This window comes from Rhinopithecus bieti, unplaced genomic scaffold (genome assembly GCF_001698545.2).
Source record: "Rhinopithecus bieti isolate Rb0 unplaced genomic scaffold, ASM169854v2 scaffold_30764, whole genome shotgun sequence".
In the NCBI taxonomy this organism is placed as follows: domain Eukaryota; kingdom Metazoa; phylum Chordata; class Mammalia; order Primates; family Cercopithecidae; genus Rhinopithecus; species Rhinopithecus bieti.
In genome coordinates, this window is record NW_016813573.1 from 1,022,953 (window position 1) to 1,032,169 (window position 9,217).

At 38.0% G+C, this 9,217-nt stretch overlaps 1 pseudogene; it reads left to right on the forward strand.

Annotated features, from left to right (window-relative positions):
* Positions 1-7,296: 7,296 nt before the first annotated feature.
* LOC108513029 (actin-85C-like) lies at positions 7,297-8,404 on the forward strand (annotated as a pseudogene).
* The last annotated feature ends 813 nt before the right edge of the window (positions 8,405-9,217 follow it).

Here is a 9,217-nt window from a genome sequence, read left to right on the forward strand (position 1 = left end):
TCAAGAGGACAGATGGTGTTTGGTTTTCTGTTCCCGTGTTATTTTGTTGAAGATAATGGCTTCCAGCTTCATCCATGACCCTGCAAAGGACATGATCTCATTCCATTTCATGGCTGCATAGTACTCCATGGTGCGTATGTACCACATTTTCTTTATACAGTCTATCATTGATGGGCATATTGGTTGGTTCCATGTCTTTGCTATTGTAAATAGTGCTGCAGTAAACATATGTGTGCATGTGCCTTTATAGTAGAATGATTTATATTCTTTTGGGTATAAAGCCAGTAATGGGATTGCTGGGTCAAATGGCACTTCTGGTTCTAGATCCTTGAGGAATTGCCGTACTGTCTTCCACAATGGTTGAACTAATTTACAGTCCCATCAATAGTGTAAAAGTGTTCCACAGCATCTCCAACATCTATTGTTTCCTGACTTGTTAATAATCACCAGTCTGATTGACATGAGATGGTATCTCACTGTAGTTTTGATTTGCATTTCTCTGATAATCAGCGATGTTGAGCTGTTTTTTATGTGTTTGTTGACCACATAAATGTCTTCTTTTGAGAAGCGTCTGTTCATATCCTTCACCAACTTTATAGTGGGGTTGTTTGTCTTTTTCCTGTAAATATTTTTAAATTCCTTGTAAATTCTGGAAATTAGTCCTTTGTCAGATGGGTAAAGAGCAAAAATTTTCTCCCATTCTGTAGGTTGCCTGTTCACTCTGACAATAGTTGCTTTTGCTATGCAGAAGCTCTTTAATTAGATCCTATTTGTCAATTTTGGCTTTTGTTGCAATTGCTTTTGGTGTTTTAGTCACAAAATCTTTACCCATGCCTATGACTTGAATGGTATTACCTAGGTTTTCTTCTAAGGTTTTTATGGTTTGGAGTTTTACATTTAAGTCTTTAATCCATCTTGAGTTAATTTTTATATAAAGTATAAGGAAGGGGTCCAGTTTTAGTTGTTTTATTAGTTTTCCTTCACTATGGCTAGCCAGTTTTCCCAGCACCATTTACAAATAGGAGATCCTTTCCCCATTGTTTGTTTTCATCAGGTTCGTCAAAGATCAGATGGTTGTAGATGTGTGGTGTTCTTTCTGAGGTCTCTGTTCTGTTCCATTGGTCTATATATCTGTTTTGGTACCAGTACCATGCTGTTTTGGTTACTGTAGCCTTGTATTATAGCTTGAAGTCAGGTAGCATCATGCCTCTAGCTTTATTCTTTTATTCTTTTTGCTTAGGATTGTCTTGGCTATGTGGGATCTTGTTTGATTCCATATGAAATTTAAAATCATTTTTTCTAATTCTGTGAAGAATGTCAATGGCAGTTTGATGGGAGTAACATTGAATCTATAAATTACTTTGGGCAGAATGGCCATTTTCACGATATTGATTCTTCCTATTCATGAGGATGGAATGATTTTCCATTTGTTTGGGTCCTTCTTATTTCCTTGAGCATAGTTGGTAGTTCTCCTTGAAGAAGTTTCTCATATCCCTTGTTAACTGTATACTTTGGTATTTTATTCTCTTTGTAGCGATTGTAAATGGGAGTTCATTCATGATTTGACTCTCTGCCTGCCTATTGTTGGTGTAAAGGAATGTCTGTGACTTTTGCACATAGATTTTGTATCCTGAGACTTTCTTAAAGTTGCTTCTCAGTTCAAGAAGTTTTGGGGCTGAAAAAATTACTAATTTAAACACAAAAGAACATTTGACTGGATGTTAGAAGGCTTTGGTTCAAGACCTCACTCTGTTCCAAACTGGTTAAGGAACTTGAAGCCAGTCATGCAACCTGAATGGATACTTTTTACTTAAAAATGTAGGAGTTATACTAGATGATTACTAGTTTCTTTTTAGCTCAAACATTCTAATATTCTAATGTTTTATATTATAAAATTATGAGAATTGTGGAATTTTAGAAGATATTTTCTTCAAATGTGTTATTTGCCGAAATAACACATGAGCCATGTTACCCTAATGTAATTCCTAGTATTCATAAAATGAAAAGCATTTGCCTTGCCTGTGTTACTACTTCCCCAGCATTTTCATTACAGCATGGCCAAAAGTATGCCCATTACTCAGCAAGCAGTAATGATGTGGAGCCCATTTGGTTAATAATTCAGTTCTGGAAATCTCACCTACAGTCATTTCCTTCTGCTCTGAATCCTTTTAAAGATCAGTCTGGCACTTTGAATTTTAATTTTCTAGGATTATAAGTTTTTCTTAAGTAGAGGCGATTCACACAAAAAAAGAGAAAATATTACTTATTCCTTTTGAAATAACGTAATCTATAATGTTCAGTATTCAAAAATAGCTTATTAGCAAATAATTTCAAAACATTATTTGAAAGTTTAAAACAGTAGGTTACCGTCTTCATGTGTCAGACAGTGGGGAATTGCACATTCAAAAAAGCAATTATCCTTGATGACTCAGAAACATGACACAGGCTGACTCTAAATACTGAGTCTAGAAGATAGTATAACAATTCACCAGCTATCCTGAACCGCTGGAAGCCATGAGGCTGAATGGGATTACTTGCTTCATCTCACATTGTCTTTTTCAGTGTGGCATCAGTGTACTAGGAGCCTTTCTTCCCGGATCATACAGGCCACCCATATAATATTTTACTATTACCACTCCTGGCTGTTACTGAGAAGGTCAAAAAGAATAAAAAAAAGAGTTGGGGACCAATATATCCCACTTTCTCCTTCTCTGCTAACCATATCAGCCTCTGGTAATAACCATCCTATTCTCTACATATACGAGTTAAACATTTTTAGAATCCATGTGTAGGTGAAATCATGTGGCATTTGTCTTTCTGTGACTGGCTTATTTCACTTAATATATGTCCTCCAAGTTCATCCATGTTGTCACAAGTAGCAGAATTTTCTTCTTTTTTTTGACTGAATAGTATTCCATTGTGTGTGTGTATATATATATATAGATATAATATATATACACAATATATTCCATTGTGTGTATACACACACACACACACACACACACACACACACACCACGCTTTCTTTATTCATTCATACATTGTTGAACAATTATGTTGATTCAATATCTTGGCTATTATGGGTACTACCATAGTAAACATTGGAGTGCAGACATCTCTTTGACATACTGATTTTATTCCCTTTGGATATATACCCAGTTAGATAGAAGAAATAAGCTCAAGAGATCTATTTTAGAGCATGGTGACTACAGTCATATATATCATTAATATATGATGATATTTTGTATTCTTCAAAAGTGCAAAGCGAGTGGATATTAAGTGCTCTCACCACAGAAATGAAAACTCTGTGAGGTAATGTATTTGTTAATTAGCTAGATTTAACTGTTCCACTACACACATATACACATTTCAAAACATCATGTTGTACATAATAAATACAATTTTATCTGTCAATTAAAAACATAAATTTAAAAACAGTTGAGGAGCAAGTGAGCAGGAAGAAAACTAGTAGAACTTAGTCACTGCAGTGTCATAAATATAACTTCCACGTCTTCCAGCAAAGGAGACAATGGGATGATAGTTGAGCAACCAGAGTATAAATAGGGACCACTTGGCTGTTCAGCTCAAATGGATGACTAAGACAAAAAGCTACCTAAGGCAATGGTATTCTGCAATTTCCTTGAGATAGGATTATGCTCTGTGTGAATCTGAAAAGAAGGTAAGTTCAATATATAAAAAAGCCAAATAGCATTGTGAAAATATAAAACTTTCATTCCACAAACTCTAAAATATGTCATGAAACACAAGATTCTTTTAAGCTATCAAAAATGATTCAGAAATAAATCATTTAGGCAAGAGAAGTAAGATTACTGAGTTTAATATAGCTATCAGTAAACTGTTTTTTATTATCTCAACACTAAATTCTGTGTGACATAAACTTACAGTGAATGAAAATATATCAAATGTACAATCAAATGAAAATGCTATAGCTTCACAGAATATTATTGTTGATATACATATCTTTTCCATCCTGCATTCCAATCAGCTGGAATTATTTTTAAGGAAATAATTTATTTCAGTGAATGGCTCTCTTACAAGTTTAAATCTCAGGGTTGGGTTGAAGATATTAGTTCCTGGGCATCAGTTTTTTAAATTAATGCATAGCCTACCAATGAGGCCAGGTTAACACTAATACCACTCATCTTCCATTAATGGTTTCCCTATCCACAGCATTACCAAGATCCACCTTTGAGTGAAAAGATATTATTTACCAATCTCCTTCCGGCATTCTTTGTCTAAAGCAAGCCACAAGTTACTTTATACATTTTTTTTTCTTTTTTTTTTTTTTGAGACAGAGTCTGGCTCTGTCGCCCAGGCTGGAGTGCAATGACAAGATCTCGGCTCAATGCAAGCTCCGCCTCCTGGGTTTATGCCATTCTCCTGCTTCAACCTCCCAAGTGGCTGGAATTACAGGTGCCCCCAACCACGCTCAGCTAATTTTTTTGTACTTTTAGTAGAGACGTGTTTTCACAGTGTTAGCCAAGATGGTCTGGATCTCCTGACCTCGTGATCTGCCTGCCTGGGCCTTCCAAAGTACTGGGATTACAGGCGTGAGTCGCCACATACAACTGTTGATTTATACTTTTAAAGATCTTTCTTAAAGTTCCAAAGGCAAAAAAAAAAAAAAAGTAGAAAATAAAAATAAGCAATAAGTAAAGTAAGTGTTATAACCAGTCTTTAAAATCCTAGTGATAATGGTCCCTGTATTCCACATAAATGAGAATGAAGCATGGTGGACTCTTGAAGTTTTTTTTACCATCTTCTTGACCATTTACTTACTTCCTTTATAGATGTTGCTGCTCAATTGTTAACCCAATCAAGACTGAAAATGGCTCCAGTTCAAGGCACTGACCCAACTCAAAGAGTTCTAGTCTTTCCCCTTAGTCTTGCTTTTTTGTTTCAGTCCAAGGAAACCTCCTCTGGCCTGGGCTGTGCTGTATGTTTATTACACAAGCTCTTTGCCACCCTTAGCTCCTGCTTTATTTCTTGAGTTATTGAAGGAAAAGCAATAGTTCCTCAAGAGTCAACTAGCCAACTAAGTTTTCTACCTTGATTTTGAAGTTCCCTCCTCTGTCCTTTCTGACAATCAGTGGGATCCTGGAAATCCTAGCTCTTCCCCTGGTCCAGTGTATTCCACCCCCATTCAGTTTACTTGAGTCACTAGCCAGTTATTAAGATAGCATATTTGCCTATTTAACATTTGTTTATTTAGCAAATACAGTGCTTACTGAGCTGTTTGTGTGCCAGGTACTATGCTAGGCATAGAGCACACTATAGTGAATAAAAAGATATCATGCCTGTTGTGGTGGAGCCTAATATGAAAAAAATAATTTTAATAATATTACAAAATTAGTATAATGAAAGATAAAAAATTCCTATGAGAGAGATTATAAGGGATCTACTTTAAATTGAATGATTAGGGGAAGCCTACCTGAAAAGATAAGGTTCTAAGTGAAATATTAAGGATGAGAGTGGGGAGTGAAAGCATTAGCAACAGTGATGATCTGAGATAGTCCTAAACTATATCAGGTTAGCCTTATATAGATGCTCAGGATATGCAGTAGCACTAGTTGCTGGGGTCTACACTGAGATCTTGACATAGCTTATTCTGTATAGAAGTCCTATTATCTTGTATTGGGTCCTAACCTCTACTCTAAGTTAGAGTCTGGGTCTATCTCCTATATAGACTTTTTGCCTGATGCCTTTATCCACGATATCAGGCTCCCATAGACTTTTCAAACTACCGGTCTGTTACTCTGCTTCTCTCTAATCCCAAGTTCATGCTTCCAGTACACCTTCTACTAAGCTTTGTTTCTAAACAGTGAAGAACTTCTAGGCTTCGGTGCATTTTCAGAGAAGAAGTTTTCAAGCCCTTCTTGCTCGGATTGACAGCTCTGCCCACTCCTCCAGGTCCTTTCAGAAGGCCATCTATACTCTCACCCAAATATCAGAAATCTCTTGGCAATCACTTATCACCACAGAATGACAGGAGAAAAAGTATTATTTTACTAAGTACAAGCAATACCTTAAAAAGCAAAATATTTGTTGGAGAAAATTGTATATTATCTTTTAAAAAGTTAGTTTTCATTACTCCTTTAGAGAAAGTCTCTTAATGCCATGTGCTTATAACATACTAAGAGAGTTTAAAGGATAGCAGCCACATTTCAGAAACAGTAATCTAAGGACTCAGTTTTAAATATATGCAGACATAATTATCTTCCTTTAAAATATAAAAGTCATAATAAAATTTCAAGTGTCAAAAAGAGAATTTCAGATTGATAGATAAGCTTAGAAAAGCTAGAATGAGTACTTAGTATAATTAGAGTTGTTGGTCCAATTCGAAAATACAAAAGAGTAAAAGATTTAAACAATAAATAGGCACGATGAGGTACTTTTCTAATTCTTGCTTGTTTGTGAAAACTTTAAAGACTATTTCAAATATATAGAATAGAAAATTTGAAATGAAAACAGTAACTAATAAAAGCATACTTATACATTTGTTCTAGAAGTAGAAGTGAATCTCATCTCTGGAACTACTGATAGATTGCTTAAAAATCCTGTTAATGATGATGTCAATAAAGCTGCCATATTTGCAATTAGAAATGACACTTCTCAGCACAAAACTATACATTTTCACATTCATGTTTATGAGTATTAATTGTGCTATTTCCTCATGCCCCACACCATGATGAATATATTGGTGTTGTCAAAACACAGAGTAAAACCCCAAGGAACTTATTGATTAATTAGCTTTTCCAGATTATCTGGAAATACAAATTTTGTTTCCAAAAGAGAATTAGATTTAGTATGTTTGCTAAATCTCTTAAATTAGAGAAATATGATTTATAGAACATCTGCCATTGTATACATTTTTTAATTCTATTCTTGAAATGTTTATTTCCTGCAAAATTGAGCTAAGAATAGGTATTTACGTAGAATATTCGTTTTTTGTTTTAAAAAAGGTTCTATCTCAACAAGACCATAAAGTTATTTTAAGTGGATTAACAATGGAAAAGTAACACATTAGGAATGGGACAGGCATAACACTCTGATTGGTAGAGAAGAAAGATGATATTCTTGTCAAAACTGTAATCAGAAAATTTTCTAGACATGCTCAGCTAAGTGTATTAGTCCATTTTGATGCTAATGATAAAGACATACCTGAGACTGGGAAGAAAAATAGGTTTAATGGACTGCCGAGACCACGTCCACCCTGCCAGCACAGAGCCACCTCCTCGCAGCTCTGCCAGGCATCCACACCCACAGCTAACTCACCATGGATGATGATATCGCCCCGCTCCTCATCAACAACGGCTCTGGCATGTGCAAGGCTGGCTTTGCAGGCAACGATGGTCCTGGGCCATCTTCCCCTCTATCATGGGGCAGCCCCAGACCCCAAGGCATGATATGATGGTGGGCATGGGTCAGAAGGACTCCTGTGTGGGCCATGAGGCCCAGAGCAAGAGAGGCATCCTGACCCTGAAGTACTCGGTGCAGCACAGCATCAACTGGGATGACATGGAGAAGATCTGGCACCACACCTTCTACAACAAGCTGCCTGTGGCTCCCGAGGACCACCCCATGCTGCTGACCTAGGCCCCACTGACCCCAAGGCCAATCATGAGAAGATGACCCAGATCTTGTTCGAGACCTTCAGCAACACCCCAGCCATATACGTGGCCATCCAGCCTGTGGTGCTGTCCCTGTATGCCTCTGACCTTACCACTGGCATTGTGATGGACTCTGGTGATGGGATCACTCACACTGCCCATCTACAAGTGGTATGACCTCCCCCATGCCATCCTGCATCTGGACCTGGCTGGCCTGGACCTGACTGACTACCTCATGAAGATCCTCACCGAGCAGGGGCTACAGCTTCACCACTACAGCCGAGCAGGAAATCATGCATGACATCAAGGAGAAGTTGTACTACATCACCGTGGACTTCAAGCAGGAGATGGCCACGGTGGCCTCAAGCTCCTCCCTGGAAAAGAGCTACGAGCTGCCTGACCTTCCAATGGCCAGGTCATCACCATCAGCAACAAAGGATTCCATACCCCCCAGGTGCTCTTCCACCCTTCTTTCCTGGGCATGGAATCCTGTGGCATCCTACTCTCAACTCCATCATGAAGTGTGACATGGACATCCGCAAAGACCTGCATGCCAACACAGGGCTATCTGGTGGCACCACCATGTACCTTGGTGTGGCAGGAGGGGGTGCAGAAGGAGATCATCACCCTGGCGTCATTGCTCCTCTGGAGAGTTAGTACTCCATGTTGATCAGCAACTCCATCCTGGCCTCACTTTCCAGCTTCCAGCAGATGTGGATCAGCAAGGAATGCGACAAGCCCAACCCCTTCCTCATCCATCGCAAATGCTTCTAGGCTGATTATAACTTAGTTGCATTACACCCTTTCTTGAAAAAACATAAATTGTGCAGAAAACAAGATGAGATTGGCATGGCTTTATTTGTTTTTTTTGTTTGTTTTCTTTTGTTTTTTTTTTTGGCTTGACTTAGGACTGAAAAACTGGAACAGTGAAGGTGACAGTAGTCGGCTGGAGGAAACATCCCCCAAAGTTCTGCAATGTGGCCGAGGACTTTGATTGTACATTGTACTTTTTTGATAGTCATCCCAAATATCATGAGATGCATTGTTACAGGAAGTCTGTTGCCCTCTAAAAAGCCACCCCACTACTCTCTAAGGAGAATGGCCTAGTACTTTCCCGAGCCTACAAAGGGGAGGTGATAGCATTGCTTTCATGTAAACTATGTAATGCAAAAATTTTTTAATCTTCACCTTAATACCTTTTATTTTGTTTTATTTTGAGTGATCAGCCTTCATGGCCCCCCTCTTTGGTCCCCAGCTTGAGATGTATGAAGGTTTTGATCTCCCTGGAAGTGGGTGGAGGCAGCCGGAGCTTACCTATACACTGACTTGAGACCAGTGAATAAAAGTGCACACCTTAAAAAAAATAAAGATAGAAAGAAAGAAAAATAAAAATAGGTTTAATGGCAGGGGAGGCTTCACAATCAAGGCAGAAGGCAAAAGGTACTTCTTACATGGTTTTGGCAAGAACCAGAGAGAGAGAAGTGAAAGTGGAAACGCCTTATAAAACCATCAGATCTCATGAGACTTATTCACTACCATGAGAACAATATGGGGGAAATTGCCCCAAAGATTTAATTATCTCCCACC